The following is a 14,742-nucleotide window of genomic DNA, read 5'->3' as shown; positions in this document are numbered from 1 at the left end:
ATATTGTCATGGCCTCGTTGGACCGGGAGCAAGATCTCCCTGTAAATGAATCTGACACACGAGGAGTACCTAGATTTAACCACTGGAAAACTCATTGTGCAATCCCTAGGAGCTGCCTAAACAAATGCTGAGTTTTCCAGAATATTTTGTACCTTCAGCTGGGATTGTTACACTTGTGGCCAGGATGGATAAATGGTGCAGAGTAGTTTGGAAAATCTGGTCACTTATTAGTTGAGGGGGAGGCGGAGGGAACCGAGTCTTGACTGTTGCACCTGAACAGTTGAAGCCTGAGGGAAGCATACCCTTACTTGAGTTTTGCATGGTGCTCAGAAGGGCCATCTGTCTCTCTGCGACAGCAGAAGGGACATAGGGAACCCAGAAAAGTGTCTGTTGGCCACACAGAGCTCCTGCTTCCAAAACTAATCCAGTGAAAATCAGCTTTAGAAGTATTTTTGTAGAGCTTCAGTGGCACCAAGCCCATTTTCTGTACTGCAGGATAAAACACATATTAAAGGACACACGTGTTGATTACTTTTAAAAATAAATACAGTGACCTGGAGTAGAAAGGGAACTACTGAAGTGGAAAGATGAAATATGAATGCAGATTCATTTCCGTCGGTGGCTGGAGTGTGTCTCAGTCTGTCAAGAATAAACAATCACGCATGGGGGGAGACTTGCCAAACCCAGCACAGGGTGTCCACTGAACACACTGGTTTAAGGAATGAGTCTTGATCTGCTCTGTGGCGATAAGACTTGTACCGAAGAGAAGCAAAGGAAAAATACATCCACCTGCTTTTAAAGAGAAGACAAAGACACTAAACTGGCTATATAGGACTAAGCTACACACTCCTTGCAAGCTAAGGGTGGTGTTATTTTAACATCACTGTGTGAGTCTGTCTGTCTGTCTCTCTCCACGGTAGGAATTACTCACCTGTGTGATAAAGTCCCAGTTTAACTCCTGGCCTAGCACTGCTGGAGCGGCAGTTCTAAATCCTCCGTGTCACCGAGCGGCTCCCGCTGAGGTGCAAACTCAGGGGTGGCTGGGCATTTATTGCAATACTTCTTACAACAGTCATTTGCAGTGCTGCCGCACAACGCAGTTAAATATGTCATTTAATTACATTTCACCTCCAAAAAGTTCCATGAAAATTGATAATGTTACCTTATGCTTGTGCAGCAGAAACCAGAAGAGGGATATTAAACCCCTGTTACTAACATCCACACCCCGACCATTTCAGAATCCTAATCTCTGACTTAGTAGGGGAGTAGCAGGAGCGAGTATTCAACATCGTGCTCTTGGCAGGAAAACTGCTGAAACCAGAAGTGTAGCTTTTAATACATAAATTACCTATTTTACATACTTGCAAACTATATCTTGGGCTATGTACTTTGTCCCTATTTAACGTACCTTCAGCAATCAGTTTATGTATGTTGCATTTGCATTACTCCTATTTTAAAATTTTATCAAATGCACAATCTTGTCAAGTATTAACTTTGCTAATGCTTTATAAAGGTGTGCGGTGCTCAGGCAGCCTTTTTTTCTAGTTCACAGGTGCTTTAAGTGTTACAGGTGACTTTAATTGTGCTGATCACTCCTTTAATAGCAACCATGTGTTCTCTCTCATTTTACATTAGACCACTGCAGACTTACTTCAGTCTTGTCCTGAGTACAGGTAGGCTTCTAAGTCTTGTAAGAACCAGAGTCTTTTAGGTAGGCTTCTTGGTTATTTTTCTGTTTGTATGCCTCCCTTAGCAGTAAATGTTTCATTGTAAATGACAGATACTTTAATGCTGTTTTGTTTAGGAAGCATTTCTGGTGTGCCATGCGTAGGATATCACTAACCAGAGTCTCCAGCAGCAGGCACGTGTTGGGATGCTCGAGGCTGGCTTAGGACATAAAGTGTTAATACAGATTTTTGTATCCATGGAGAAATAGAAAGGCAAACAACTTCAAGCTCTCAGCCAGCTGTTTGAGAGAGAAGGTGTAAGAAGCACTATGGGATGAGGAACCGTCCTGGGAGGTAAGAGAAATAAAGCATCCTCTGGGTAACGTATGCATTTAGCTACAAGGTGACTGCCGGCTCTAGAAGGGAATCTTAGCGGCGATATTGGCAAATTTTGTTTGTTAACTACGCTTTGAATGAGCTGTTGGCCTGTGGCTGCTTCATCTTGAATACAAAAACTGAAGCTAAAATGTACAGCTGTCTGTCATGTGTTTGGGAGGAGACCCTGCTGGTGTTTATGCAAGAGTGCACCGGTTCCTGTACAGCCTCTGTACCCCCAGCGACGTTACTTGTCTCTGTCCCCCATCAAACTGGATGCTCTTTGTCATTGCTTTGCAGGGGTCTCAGAGGAGCTTTCGGTTAGGTAGAAGGGCTTGGGGTCAGACATAGCTGCTGCTCTCAGTTACGTTCTCTTCATGCCTCCTGTAAAAGTAATACTTAATGAGTAGTACAACAGAGAGGCGAATTAATATGCACCTTGGATGGACACACAAGCAGTTTGCCATTTGTCAGCTAAAAGAGAAAACTCTGCGCAGAGCCGCAGAGCATTTCTCATTGCTTGCTTACTTTACCTGACAGCATCCCCTCTGCAAACAGGCCGGCTGGACGTGCCTGGCGGCTGCCCTGCTTTGGCAGGGCACCGTGAGCGCCTGCTGTGCTGACCCGCTCGTCTGCAGCGCGTGTCAAACCGGAGCCGCTGCACTGCGCGGGGGCTGCCCGCTCGGTCGCCCCGTCCCTGCGCCGTCGCGGCTTAGCTGACCTTCAGGAGCGGGCTGCTGCAGGCCCCCCACCGCTGGCACGCACCGGGGTTTGACTGTGCGTTGCTGACAAAGCCAAACGTCGTCGTCTGGGAAGGCAAGCCCTACTATCATGTGAGGAATGACAATATTGGTGCTGAATCAAGAGACCTAGAAATGTAGAAATCGAGTAAGTGTGGAGAGACAGCAACTGTGTGTGTCTGTGCACGTTGTATCTGCGCTCTGCAGCGTGTCCTCTGTAAGGCTTAACCATAAAAACTATATTGGAGCACTCATTCTCTGCTGATGCCAGATTGTTTCCTATAGTCTTTTTTCTTTAAATATCAGTCTGCTTATAGCTTTTAATTATCTTAGTTAAGTGTATCTGTAGCTTTAGTAAACAGCCTTGTGGATTTCGCTGTGAATTTATTATCTTCCTGATACTCATCATCCTTGTATTCTAATGTTATTGTACAACTTCTATGTGTCAGCCTAAATATTTCCCCACATACCTTTCAAACCCTTCTAGTTCTCCCTCGATAACCAATCGCTCCAGTCCTTTTAATTATATTTACAGTTTGCGTATTTAGTTTGTCTATGCTGCTGCAGAACTGTCAGAGTTTTCAGTGGCAATCTTCCTTGGACTACAGCTATCAAAACAGCCTGCCAGTTTCCCATCTGCTAGGGAGCTTTCCGGTCGTATGTGCATCACTGTCAATAGCCTGTGTTCAAGAATTAGGATATTGCCTGAAATCCTTGTTTGCCTGACAGGCCCATTTTCTGTAACATCTTGTTTAACTTGTGCTGTAAGTGACATCACCTAAATGAGAACGCAACGCCCGACTGATAGCATTGCACGCTATGTATGGCGCAGCCTTGGTTTAACTCTGTTTCCTCCCTGAAGTACTTTTCTAATAATTGAAGGGCAGGTTGTAGTGGTTGGGGATCTCTCCTCAGGGAGATAATACCCCCCCCCGCCCATGATTTACCAGGGACTTGCTCCGAGCATAATTTTCTGTAACGAAGCACACACACCAAAATGCTTTTGCTTTTGAGTGACAGCAAGGTCCTTGGAGGTCAGGTAAGGAACTCAATAACATACAAAGAGAGTAGGAAATTTCCCAGCTCCACATGCCCGTGCAACTGGGCAAAAAGGCTGGAGAAGCTATACAGGCAGCTGGTAGGCGCTGTCCCCTTGAGGAGCGTAATGCAGTGGCTGGTGTATGTCCTGCTTTCTGCTGGCTGCAGTGAGATTAACTGGCAGAGCAGGTTGAAGAGAATAAGATGAAACAGCTGTGGCGTGACAGCTAATTTAGTTTTGTATATGTCTCACTACGTAAGTTATCACTGTAAGGCTCTTCTTTGTCTAATAGTGAATAACAACAGATAACTGGAGATTATGATGTTTTCTTAATCATCTTGACGCCAGCTTTTCCGCGATAATTCACCCATACGCCAGCTGGTGCACGCTGGTCTATATGTGCTGCCATTGAATAACAGGAGGACGATGATGCTGCTGGCTGGGGAAATACGCTAGGATCCACGATTCCTGGATTTTTAAAGACAGGCTACCAAGTTTATTGTGTTCTTTCTTGCCTACTGGAGAAAGCTAATGCCGCCTGTTCAGAGGCATTACACCTGCCTAGAGTCTGCCGAGAGGTCTGATACACTGCTGTAGTAGAGAGGACTTCAGCTCTGGGAGCCCTGTATGTAAGGCAGATCCTCTCCGGGTAGGATTACCAGAAATGGATTTCCTTTTTTGGTTCTGCCACAGACAACCTGTGTGAATATTCCACACACTGTTCTGGGCACGGAGCAGAAAGATCATTTCATCCCCAGCGGGAGGCCACGGCACTGTTGCCAGACCTTGTTGCCTCTCCACTGCCATCCTTAATCTCCATGTAAGTCAGCTGCTTACAGCAAACCTGAGCTTCTCCTAAAATTTATGTCAGGTAAATGCTGAAAAGTGAATTTTAACAGCCGTGTAGATTTGGTGCGGGGAGGACTGATAGCCACTGCCGTCATCAGGCAGTGAGTAAGGCAGTGGAGCTGCTTCCCTAGCAGGTAGGCTACGTAAAGCCATTGGACTCTTACAGGCTTTGTCGCTACACCGATGCTCATCTCATTTGTGTTTCTAGCAATAATCCCTGCAGTGAACGCCGTCAGGATGAACAAAAAGATTCCCTTTAGCATTCATGTAGCTCTTGCAACTTCAAAGCCTCTAATCGTGCACTGCTGAGGTGGGTTGGAGTCCTCTGAATCCTGCAGGGATAACGCTAACGTGTTTCCGTAGCAGATAAAGGCGCCCGAGGCAGATGCAAGTAGGACTGTTCCCCAGCCATGTTTTCATTGCTTTGCCCTGGATCCAGCTTAATTTTGACTCTTATTATAGTGCCATAAATTAAGTATTGGATGTTTGACAACTCCCTGTGGGTCACATTTGCATAGGTTTCAAAACCAGGGCAAAACAAGCGTGCCTTCTGTTAAGCTGATGGCTCTCGAAATGAGTTAGGCATCCGTACCTGACCGAAGGCTGCAACGGCATATTAATTCAGGTTGGGGTGAAGGGTGCTGGTATCTATCTTGCGAAGATCACGCCATACAAAGCGTTCTCTGATTGAGCTGTCAATGTGTAGACTGCTTCTTGCTCATCAGACCCTGCTTTGAACTCCATAAACAATTTGAAGCAAGCCGTGAGAACAGCACGGCGCGATCTCGGATGAGTCTGGGCACACTCGGCGCTGTATGTGCAGAGTTACGGCCGCAGTGAAAGTGCTCTCCAAGGTGTGTCGTTTATTCAACTTTATTGATAAAAATTCACTGCTGCTGTCAAACCTCTGGCCAGCGAAGGGAGCCCGAATGTCTTGTAGTGATCCCCAGCACGCAGGACGATAACCGATGGCGAAGTATAAGCTGTTTCAGGAAGCGGAGAAGTAGCACTGTCTTGTTTATAGGAGTGCACCTCGCGCCTGGCACTGAGGGATCTCTAACCCAAGTCGGTGCCTCAGGATACCACTAGTGCAAGGGTAATTGCAGCCAATTAAAAACTGGAAGAGTTACTTTTGCAGTCTTCCTCTAATGTTGAACTGATCTCTCAAAAGAGAAGATAAAAATTAAATTTGCATTCCAGACTTTGGTTAAAAAGTGAAGAAACTGTTCCATGTCATGCATAAGCTTTTGTTGGCAAATGGTGCAAAGGAGGATTGGATTAGTCTCTTTGAAATCATACGATCTCTGAAAGTTTGCTGTGCTGCTTGCCTCCTCTTTAATCGACTTGTTCTCTCTGCAGCAGCTTCTCTTCACGCAGTAGGTCAATAGTGCTGCTGCAGGATTGAACCAACTGCGGTGCTTTGTTAAATGAAGGTTTTGCTCCTCAGGGAAATGAGATCACATGAAAGAGAACTGATGTCTATCCTGAGCTCTCGTGTAGTACCTGGTACTGCTTGCTGGCAAATGTTGGATGCTGTTTCTGAAGCAGCCCAAACAATTCCACTGTCTGACATCAGCTTTAAATGTTATTTCCTGGATAACATCTGAGTAATTAAAAAAAAAAAACCCACAAAAATTGGATTTCAGCAATCTTCAATGATAATTAAAAGCTCTGCTCAGGAGGGGAAGCTGTGATATTTCAGAGCACAGTTCTGCACATCACCCTTGTGGATTTGTCTTTTGGATTTAACCAAACCTTTTTTCTTTAACCTTTTTGTTTCTTATATTTCAGAGATTAACTCGTGGGTGAAAGCTATTCTTAACCCTTGCCTAAAGTGGATCTAGGGTTAAATCTACGGTCAAGAACAGAAATAGCACAAGTTTGAGCCAGGATTTTCTGTCTAGTACCCTAGCTAGTAGCTAAGTGACTACTTTGGGTTGAGGCTGCTTTACTGGCATGTAAAAGCCTTCGTTTTGTTTCAGGCAAGGATGGAACATGCAAATCTTGACACTTGTGAAGCTGAATTCCTGCGTACTTAATGTCACTGGGTCCTTGCTTAGAGGAAATTGCTACTGACTGGTGGAGTGGTCTTATTTCAGTAGAATACAAGAGTTGAAAGCAGGTGGTCAAATCCCTAGTGCATACAGAACCACCAGCGTGAGGTGTAATACATTACCCCCCGCACCACCAGCTGCAGCCTGTACAGCTACTCCAGCTGCAGCAGAAATTTAAGTGTCTCATTTTAAATGATTTTCCACTGTTGGAGTGGGTTTGACCTTCCACAAACCTTCGCTCTAGTGGTAATTTCTAGTTTTAAGTATTCCTGTTGCCAGTAGCGGCGCCTGTTCCCTGCCTGCGCGCTGAGGCAGTCCATACTCCTCAACGGACGCGCTTGTGCAGCGGTGTTAGAAGGAGACAAAACGCTCCTATAACTGGTACCAAATACCAAATGCTGACGGAGCAAGCTCGTAGTGCTTACCTGCTGCTTAAAGGTGTGGAGGAAACAAGCAACCCCTTCCTTTCCTCTCGCTGCCCCACCGAAACCTCAAACGAACCAGGCTGTGAACCATTTGTGCTGCGTTGTAGGTACCTGCACGTTCCTGCCTGCCAGACCCACGCGTGCCTCTGAATCCTAATCAAGCTGTCTCCAGAACCAGGGGTAGGAACCAACATTTTGCTGTGTTGGAAAATGTAATTTAGAGTTGCGTTTCATCAGGTACTCCTCAGCTACTGTTTCCAGTTTCATCATCTAGAGTCAGACCTTCTGCTTTACTAGGATGAAATTGCGAACCTCTTGGCAGAGATCTGAGTAATTCTGGCAGCAGAGGGCACAGACACGAACAGATGCATGGATCGCAATTGCATAGGCCTTAATTCCTTTGGAAGTCAGGCAAAAAGAACCTTTTCCCTCTTTTTAGAAAGACAATACGTGTTGGAGTTGAATGCTTAATAGCGCTATGCTAAGTGGATTAAAAAAACAAAATCAGTTTTTCAATGACTTTATTTCACCGTTATTCTGGTGAATTTTTTTTAGCCACAACAGTCTGGCGAGGTTCTGCTTTCCCTGTTACAGCGAAGGGTTGCAGACAAATGTGTCAGACATGCTTATTCATGCTAATGACAGCCATCCGTCTCCTTACCGGCAAAGTGCACTCCTTGCACAGTTTTATTTTAAATCCATGGAAAAAGCCTTTCTCTCCTGAGTAATGTCAAAGGCCTCTCCACCTGTATTTTTATTTCTTTGTCATCATCTTTCATCCTCTACTAGCATAGGTGCATCTCTTTCTTCTTTGCTTTAGTGAGTTTCAGTGATTTTGACTTATGAATGGCAAGGGTAGTAGAAACTTGATCTTCCATTGCAAAATACATCCCATTACTTCATCATTTCTTCCATTCAGAGAGCAAAGTGTATTTCGTACACACGTGGCCTCATCTGCCTGTGTGGTAGAACAGCTTTGTACTTTAAAAAATTTCTTCAGTTTCTATTTTGTCTGATTTCACCATTTCTATTGTTTAGTTTGGTTAAGATTTGAAGCCCTGGCAAGTCTGGCTTGCAAAGCAGGTTTCGGTGAAGACTGAGAAAGCAGTTTAGAAATCTAAACTCTAGTCTTATTCTGGCACTGATTTATCTGAGTGAGTGACAGTCAAATTCACCCTCTGCCTTGGCTTCCCCCAGGCTTGCCAGATGGGGGTTGGGACGGTGAATGCGCTGAGAGGCAGATCCTCCGCAGCACTGGGAGCAGTGCGAAAGCTTGCAAGTGTCTGAGATGCGGAGTATCTAAATGCATGGAGAGCATTGCTTGTTATCGCAACAGATGACTCTTGCCTGTTGCATTCCTTGGGTGGTTGCTCAGTCATTAAGCATAACCTCAAAGCATTTCTTCTCATAGGGAGACATAGAAGGCTCCTGCTGTGATTGTTGTGAAGGGAAAGATTTTTTTCCTTCTGCTTATGATATCAGCATTCCCAAATGCTTCATTAATATGCAGAGCATGAAGGGAAAAAAATCAGTATTTTTGAAGATCTGCCTTATGATTATGATTCTGACGAGCTGCTCCTGGGCCACGGATAAGTTGGCACCACAGCAGTCGGGTGTTTGCAAACAGCAGCAGCAGGGAGAACGTGTGAATCGGACCATGGCTAATAAGGTGTCCGTCCAACCAGCTGTAGAAACTGCTTGACCAGTTGTAAGCAGCTGTTGCCTTCTGTGCATTAGGGTGCCCCTACAAGGGCGCAGCCCCTTTCCCATTCAGCTGTCGGGTGAGCTAAGAGTGATTTCAGCCCAAACTGGCCGCCGTACTAGGGACATGGCACGTGCCGGCACGCTGGTACCCTGAAGGCTGGTCCTCCCACTTTGCTGGAGAAAGGATTGAATAATTTCTTGGTCTCCCAATGAGTTCCCACCAGCCTCTCTCCTTCTGCCCAGAAAGGTGTGTATTTTCCTACAGTTCACAGGGAAATCAATCCTGGAGCAGCTCGGAGTAGCACTGGGAGGAAAGCCGTGGACCGTGCCTCGGCAGCGTGCAGATGGGTGAACACGATGCTCGGGAAGGCACGGAAACTCGGTGACTCGCTCCTTTGGGCGGTGATCTTCTGGGTCAGTGCTAAGCTGCTCCAAGTCGAGAGAGCAGCACAGCGAAGCAATGTCTCCACTGTCTTGTCATTGCCCATTTCTTGGAAAAAAAGATTACCAAACCCTTGAGAGAGTGTCTTCTCTCCCTGCTTACAGAAGTTGGGCTCTTCCTCACTAGTGAAGGGTCCACAGCTGGCACCTGCACGAAGAAAACGCAGTTGTATGCTATACGACGGCTTTTGTTTAATCCCCACTGCAGTGATCAGACAGAGCTCTTCAGTTTCCTCTTTGCCATTTACCAGCTTATTTATATCCAGATAAAGACTGTGCTGGAAGGACAGTTGCTGGGGGCGGGGGGGGAACCTGGGCAGTGAAGACACAATTAGATGTGTTCAAATACAGGAAGCTTTAGCCATTCTCTATCACTCCTCTTCTGTACAGGCTTCCTAATCCCATTGTGCTGACCAGAAGATTTAAGATAGACTAAAACAGGAATTGCAAGGGGCTCCTAGCATGTACTGTTGATACTAGGCAGTCCTTGATAACATTTTTTTTAAAATCTACCAGACACGATTACTAAGAATGTGTCCGTACTACAATGTGCCTTAATCCCAGGGGACAGTTGCAATAAGAAACATCACTGCTGCGCTCAGCATAGCTGGTCAGGCATGTAGTGCTGTCTTTCAGATTTCCTGAGGAAAGAGTGAAGCAGTTAGCAAATAGTTTTAGCTAAAAATGACAAAAAGAAAAAGGACAGCACTTTTAAAATACCAAAGCACTTTGCTTTAAGACTTCCAGTGGAAAAACTGGCTTTTACTTAGGAAATGTCAAATGTGAAATGGAAAAAATATCAACCTTTAAGTGTTACATATTACAAAGGTGAAGTAGAATACTTCATTTGGGCTAGAGAGATGTTCTTTGGTCGAAAGCTAAGGGCTTTTTTCTGTGCATCTGGGAAAACTTGTCTGCTTGTTTATCCCAAAGCAAATCTGTTCTCCCGACCCTGAAATTTGTCTCTCCCACCCCCCAGATTAGTATGTGTGTGCAATTCCACTACTGAAGCAACAAAGAAATCCTTTACTTGTCACCTCTGGGTCCATAGGACCTAAAGGAGTTAATCAGTTCTCATGTCATGCTGATACGTGGAACTGATCCTGCTGCCAGGGCGGAATTGTGAAACAAGGTTCTGTGGATGATTTGCCAACCCCCTTCTCTGCCTGGTCCCACGTGCATTTTGGAAAGAACTGCCAAGCCAGTTGCGCCCAGAGACCGGGGCAGCCAGAACCACTCAACTTCTCTCTGAGTTTTTCCTTTCCTTTTTGCTGAGGCTGTGTGGAGAGAGAGTTTCCCTTTCAGTTACTATTGCATAATTTGAGGTTATCACCTTTCTGAATATTGCTGCCTTATGAAAGCTTCAGTGGTGGAATTACAGGGCTTTTTATTTACCAAGATCTTCACAGTCCCGCATTTTTTTTCACCTTAAAGTAGTTTTACTAATCGTTCTTCTCATGGATTGTTGCCATTATTTGTGTGGATTTGCTTTTCTCCTATAATTTCTGCTCTTATTTGGAGGAGGAAGTGTTGCCAAAGGAGTCGGGTTACCCCTGATAGGAAACATTTATTTTGCAGGTTGCTGTGTTTGGAAGGTGCTGTTGTTCTGAATTAAAATAAAGTTATTGCAATTCTGGGAAACCGATGTTGAGGGCTCAGCCCAGATTCCAAGGAGTCTCTATGGCCTTGCCTGAATCGACTCAAAGAGGCCGCGTCTGTGCTAGATTCTAAAATGCACTAGCAGCGGTACGGTGATACTTTAATGCGTGTGTTAAAACGCACTTTTCTTTTTCTATGCTAGTGTCAACAGTCTAGCTACCACCCCATAGATCCCTGGTCTAGACAAGGAAATGTCCGTAGATTTCTGTGCCAGAGGCAATGGGAGCCTTGAGAGGCTGGTGTAGGTGGCTGTTCCTTCACCTCAGAAAGGAGAATTTTAACCCGAAACTGAGTGTCGAAATCCTAGCAGAGGCAAAACTGACTTGACTGCAGCTGGTAGCAGTGAGGGGAGGAGTGGGGGCTTTAACTAGTTATATGTTTGGCTTTAACTGGTTATGTGAATTCTGATCAGCCTGCACCTTTTCTCCAATACAAATTGGCACAGAAATATAAAAGGCATCTCCTTGCTCTGAAGGCAGTGCTAAGGAGCCGTCTCTGTGAGTTGTCTAGACTACCCTAAAAGATGTATTTAAAGCCCATTAGCTAAAATGAGTTAATTATCATATTAAACAGGTGAAGCAGGCAGGATGACTTGTGTTCTGTGGTTGTAGCCTGAGAAAGCTGGAGTGCTCTCCAGCACCGGGGAATCTCAGGGCTCCACTTCTGCGTCGGAATGGCCAACAGTTCTGTGCAAAGGCTGCAGTAGCGCAGCGTCGGGAGCTCACCCAAATTTTGGAGAAATCAAAGGATCCAGAACCAGAGCGTACATGTAGCTCTTGCTTCTGAGCATCAGTTAACAAAGTAAATAGCTTTGTTCATTCCCTACCGTTGTGGGTTGGCAGGTCAACTGGCATTTTATGGCTTTAATGGCTTGTGAGCTTGCTTAATATGTCAGAATTGGTGGAACAGACTGTGTTTAAAATTCAAATGATCCATTTTCATATGAAATCTGTGTGGGATTTGAGCAGTGTCCAAATTAATGCATGGCACATTTGAATACTGACTAATTAGACTTAACAAATCAGTAAGAATTGGGCACTGGTGAGAAATAAACCTATTAAAGAAACAGAAAAGCAGTTCATTTAAAAATAAAATAAAAAAACCCTGACACTTCATGTAGTGTTTCCCATTCACAGAGCTTTTGAAATGCTGATTAAAAATGCAGTGACCTCTGGGATAAACCCTGGCTGTGATATGCAGAGCAGCAAGGTAAAGTTTCAGCGAGCAAACAACAGAGTTAAAGTCCTGACCGATAAAGTGCAAAGCTCAGGGCCATCATTGCTGAAGGATTTGTTTTCCAGACAGTAGCAAGAGAAATGAAGTAATTACTTTAATGACAGAGAGACTGTACTATTGATGTTTTAAAGTGAGCCTATGCATCCTTCCAGGGCATAGTGAATACTTGATTCCATGCTATACTAGCTTGTTTTAAACATCTGAAAGATAGGGTCCGAGGAGCTCCTGCTGTATTTTCTCAGCAATTTTGCGATGCTTACATGCTATTCCAATAGGAAGTGTCCTGGGACCCACGACAGTCTCACAGAGACCTATGGAAATTACTTTATTGAAGCTTCATTTTCTGATATTAAATAACGTGGGTTTGAGAGCTTCTGTCAGAAGGATGTCTTGTTCCCTGGGTAGGAGGTGTCTGAGGCTGATTTTCTCAAACATTCTCACCAGCAGTCCTGCAGGAGGGCTTCTCCCTTTGGAACTGGGCTGCTCGAAATGGTGAAAAGGAAGTTCTGTATCTAGGCATCCTCCATGTCTCAGGTGAAACGTTTCAGTGGTTTTCTTGCTGTGTCCCATGTGCCTAGCATCTGAGCAAGAGGAGGATACGCGAATTGTACCATGGAACACGGAACTGGGTGTGTGGCTTTGTTTTCTGGGCAAAGATCTGTGGTTTGGCCGTACGTGAGATGAGTTGCAATGCTCGTGTGCAAAAGCACTCAAGATCTGAAGGAGGAAAGAATCATAAAGAGTAAGTATTTTCATAAGGGTGCTAAGCTGACCGACTGCTGTGTGTCCTTGTACTACTACCCCTGGAGGTTACAGGTCTGAAGAGGTTGCAATGGGACAGTAGCCTGCAGAGCAACAGGAGCTGATGTGCTTTCATTCTGCATCGTTTTCAGAGCGCGCCCCATTGACTCCAGCAACGCCTTTCACTGGGAATTTCTTGCTCGGGAGGTCCAGCTGCAGCCAGGTGTCGGTAAGACAGTGACATCGCCTTGTTTTGTACCAGCACCCTGACTTGCAAAGTCTGTAAGCAGCCAAGTCATTCCCTTCCAGCTGCTTCTCATCTGCCGTGTGTAAATACTTTGCCATCACCAGCAATACTGAGCATTCGAGAATACCTGTGTTGTGTCTAGAACTGCAATTTGAAGTGATGGGTTTTTGCTGCAGACGTTAACTCCCTCTCCTTGTATTTATTTGTAACTTAGTCTTTCCTGCCTCCTAACAGGATCACACCATCAAATACATCATTCATCTGACTGGCTAAATGCCGTGATACATAGGCATTTCAGACTTCTATTGACTGAGCATTACGGTACCGTGAACCATGTCTAAGGAGCAATCGGCTGAGTCCTGACCAAGGCCTGTCTTCCTTGTGGTGGGGGAGTTACTTGCCTTCCAACAAAGCATTCAAATGAGATGCTAGTAAAACTTGTGATGACAGGGGCGTTTCTTTGAATTATGTGTTCTGCTCTTTGTCCGTTTTACTGTTGCTCTTAATTTTGGCATCCCTGGTTGATCGTAATTGGTGGATGCAAGGCAGGAGGCTGTTGGCTGTATCACGTTAAGTGAAGCAATCCCAGTAGAGATCAGGGGAGTTCTGCTAACGATCTGGGACTTCTCTACACATAAAGTTGCAATGCTTTTCACTAGTCTTGAGGATGCAGCAGTGCACATGTAACAGGTAATGGCCGGTAGCGATGCAAATAGAGGATGGCCGGGGAATACAGTCCATTCTGTAACTCCACCCAAAGTATGATTTTCCAAGAGATTGTTACGCCCCAGTGACAGATGTGGATGTTCTTTCTGCACTCCCTGCTGGAGCAGCTTGTGAAGCATAAGAACAGATGCAAGTGATAGGAACCAAACAAAAAGACCAGAATTTTCACCAGAATGCTTCCACTGTGAGGTTACCCCAAGTGGTGAACAGACTTGCTCAGTCTCTGCAGAAGAGATTAATTTTGCCCCAGTGAAAAGAACTGTGGCAGGTGTGTCTCGCCCAGACACTGCTCTGGTTATCTCATGAGGAAATCTATTTTTACCTGTATAAATCTACTGTTTTTCCTTAATGCATGTTAAATTGTTTTGCCACCTTGATTTCCCTAGGTAAGTTAGATGATATAAAGAAGCCATTTTATTTCACACCAAAGTAGGCTGCCTTTCAGCTTCAGTATAGTCAGTTTAGCCGTAGGTGTGCATTGGAAGGACCTTTCCTACTGGATTGTAACATCAGAGACATAGCAGATTTCATGCTAAAGCACCCCAGGTTATCTTGGAACTGAAGTTTTTCTGATGGAAGGCATAAGGAATGTGCAGTAAGAAGACATAAAATTTCAATTAGATTTCCGTTCCTGACTATTTCCCAGAGGCTAGACACAATATATTACCAATCTGAACTGTAATCATAAAGTCAGTAATTGCCTTTAAGGGGTCAACACATTTAAGCAGCATTTGCAGCAAGTATTTTCATAAATACAACCATATTACAAGCCAGTGTTCTTCTAACAACTCCTCTTATTACCAATATGCAGAGGCATTGCTCCTCTGTCAAACTAAGGA

General features: G+C 44.9%; 1 long non-coding RNA gene across 1 annotated transcript; it reads left to right on the top strand.

Moving 5' to 3' along the window:
* Nucleotides 1-12,687: 12,687 nt before the first annotated feature.
* Nucleotides 12,688-14,057, top strand: LOC135311105 (uncharacterized). The gene is made up of 3 exons (XR_010370969.1): nucleotides 12,688-12,931; nucleotides 13,083-13,159; nucleotides 13,412-14,057. It is a non-coding gene; the product is annotated as an uncharacterized LOC135311105 (long non-coding RNA).
* Nucleotides 14,058-14,742: the final 685 nt, after the last annotated feature.

This window comes from Phalacrocorax carbo, unplaced genomic scaffold, assembly GCF_963921805.1.
Source record: "Phalacrocorax carbo unplaced genomic scaffold, bPhaCar2.1 SCAFFOLD_58, whole genome shotgun sequence".
NCBI classification, from domain to species: Eukaryota; Metazoa; Chordata; class Aves; order Suliformes; family Phalacrocoracidae; genus Phalacrocorax; species Phalacrocorax carbo.
This window is presented reverse-complemented; position numbering and strand designations above follow the sequence as displayed.